At 45.0% G+C, this 2,500-nt stretch overlaps 1 protein-coding gene and 1 long non-coding RNA gene across 2 annotated transcripts in view; one reads left to right on the forward strand and one right to left on the reverse strand.

The window, feature by feature from the left end:
- The window catches only part of LOC123756339 (uncharacterized), a 1,167,846-nt gene that overhangs the window by 1,044,538 nt on the left and 120,808 nt on the right, over positions 1 to 2,500 (forward strand). The gene's annotated exons all lie outside the window — the stretch shown is intronic.
- Positions 1 to 2,500, reverse strand: part of LOC138368646 (uncharacterized) — a 248,760-nt gene that overhangs the window by 33,917 nt on the left and 212,343 nt on the right. Inside the window, exon 3 of the long non-coding RNA XR_011229630.1 lies at positions 2,424 to 2,500. This exon is cut by the window's right edge and continues 30 nt beyond it. This is a non-coding gene — a long non-coding RNA (uncharacterized lncRNA). The remainder of the gene's footprint in view (positions 1 to 2,423) is intronic.

A 2,500-nucleotide genomic window follows, 5' to 3' on the forward strand; every position in this document is an offset into this window, starting at 1 on the left:
GGCATGAGTTATGAGGAAAGGCTGCGGGAAATGCACCTCACGACACTGGAAGACAGAAGAGTAAGGGGGGACATGATCACAACCTACAAAATCCTCAGGGGAATCGACCGGGTAAACAAGGATGAACTATTCAACACTGGTGGGACGCGAACAAGGGGACACAGGTGGAAGCTGAGTACCCAAATGAGCCACAGAGACGTTAGAAAGAACTTTTTCAGTGTCAGAGTAGTTAGTAAATGGAATGCATTAGGAAGTGATGTGGTGGAGGCTGACTCCATACACAGTTTCAAATGTAGATATGATAGAGCCCAGTAGGCTCAGGAATCTGTACACCAGTTGATTGACGGTTGAGAGGCGGGACCAAAGAGCCAGAGCTCAACCCCCGCAAGCACAATTAGGTGAGTACAATTAGGTGAGTACACACACACACACACACACTGTGTGTGTGTGTGTGGTCTCTCTCACACGCACTAATATGAAACCTTTCAAGACATGAAAGGTTCACCCGGCAGACTCCTCCAGATGTCTAGCAGAGTGTACCTTTCATCGACTAAAAACGACCGCACCAACATGGCTCGCCACTGGTTGAATGGGCTGAAGCCACTGCAGGAGACGCTCACAGTTCGCCCCAGAAAGGCGACTTCTTGTGTGGCAATAGCTCAACCCTCCCGGCTCTTCCCTTAATCATGTCGTCTCAACCAGCGTCTTGAAAACTAGCGAGGTTAAGAGAAGTTCCCCCAAAAAAGTATTTTTATTTTTTGTATTTTTCTGTCGAATGTTTAATCTTTCAATTTCTGAAACAGGCACTAAGTCAGCAACAGGTATTAGGTGAAACTTTATGTTAGGTGCTTAATCTTGAAGATCAATAACAGCTATTGGGGTGAACCTTTCCGTTAGGTGCTTAATCTTGAAGATCAATAACAGCTATTGGGGTGAACCTTTCCGTTAGGTGCTTAATCTTGAAGATCAATAACAGCTATTGGGTGAACCTTTCCGTTAGGTGCTTAATCTTGAAGATCAATAACAGCTATTGGGTGAACCTTTCCGTTAGGTGCTTAATCTTGAAGATCAATAATAGCTATTGGGTGAACCTTTCCGTTAGGTGCTTAATCTTGAAGATCAATAATAGCTATTTGGTGAACCTTTCCGTTAGGTGCTTAATCTTGAAGATCAATAACAGCTATTGGGTGAACCTTTCCGTTAGGTGCTTAATCTTGAAGATCAATAATAGCTATTGGGTGAACCTTTCCGTTAGGTGCTTAATCTTGAAGATCAATAACAGCTATTGGGTGAACCTTTCCGTTAGGTGCTTAATCTTGAAGATCAATAATAGCTATTGGGTGAACCTTTCCGTTAGGTGCTTAATCTTGAAGATCAATAATAGCTATTGGGTGAACCTTTCCGTTAGGTGCTTAATCTTGAAGATCAATAACAGCTATTAGGTGAACGTGAGAACGCTGGCGCACACGAGTGTCTGCGATGAAGTGCTACAATGTGTGTTAGATGAGATGGGTCTCGGAACGCTGGCGGCGTGTTTACATATCCGGCAGAACCAGACGGATCCTGCACTGATGAGTTATTTAGCTACAGTTTGCCAGGTTTGGCGATATTTTGATGGATTCGTGATTAAAGTACAAAACCCCATAACGGAAAGGTCTTTATGATCCTCTCGTGTAGTCCTTGTTTACATATATAGAGCGAGCCTGAACCACACACACACATTAATTTATATTTACATATTTGAACAGACATTCCGGCCGGTTTACATATATAAACATGTCGGTTCGAACCCACATGCATGGTGGAAACATTGTTCCCCAAACTTTTTTTTTTTTTTTTTTTTTTTTTACACAGAAATAGACGACTTCAGACTCCTGTTAACAGGGCTGAGAGCATTCCCTTCCCACAGCTCTTGGTGAGCTTGATAGTACTAGTTTTCTCTGGAACACGGCCTGTCAATTGCTTTGCAACCAGGTACCCAATTGCTGCAAGGTAATGGGGCCTGACAGCTGGGTGGACAGCGCTTCATATTCGTAGTCCTGAGATTCCGGGTTCGATCCCCGGTGAAGGCGGAAACAAACGGACAAAATGTTTCTTTCACCCTGATGCCCCTGTTACCTAGCAGTAAATAGGTGCCTGCAAGTTAGACAGCTGCTACGGGCTGCTTCCTGGGGATGGAGGCCAGGTCGAGGACCGGACAGCGGGGACACTAAGCCCCGAAATTATCTCAAGATAACCTCTCAAGAAGGTGAACGGAGGCGAACAGTTAACGAAGGGACCAGACGTTGGCGAGGTGCGGGGCGAGCGCGTTACCACTGCGCCACCACGACAAGAACAAAAACAAGAACGCTCTACAGCTCAAGATATTCTTACATAAAACAAATAGAATTGATATTAACACCTGCAAAACTTGGTCACATTACCTTGAGTTACAGGGAATCAGTGTCCCCGGCGGCCCGGTCTCTGACTAAGCCCTCCTGGTTGACGATTTGGTCAAGCT

Source organism: Procambarus clarkii, chromosome 25, assembly GCF_040958095.1.
Source record: "Procambarus clarkii isolate CNS0578487 chromosome 25, FALCON_Pclarkii_2.0, whole genome shotgun sequence".
Taxonomy (NCBI): Eukaryota; Metazoa; Arthropoda; class Malacostraca; order Decapoda; family Cambaridae; genus Procambarus; species Procambarus clarkii.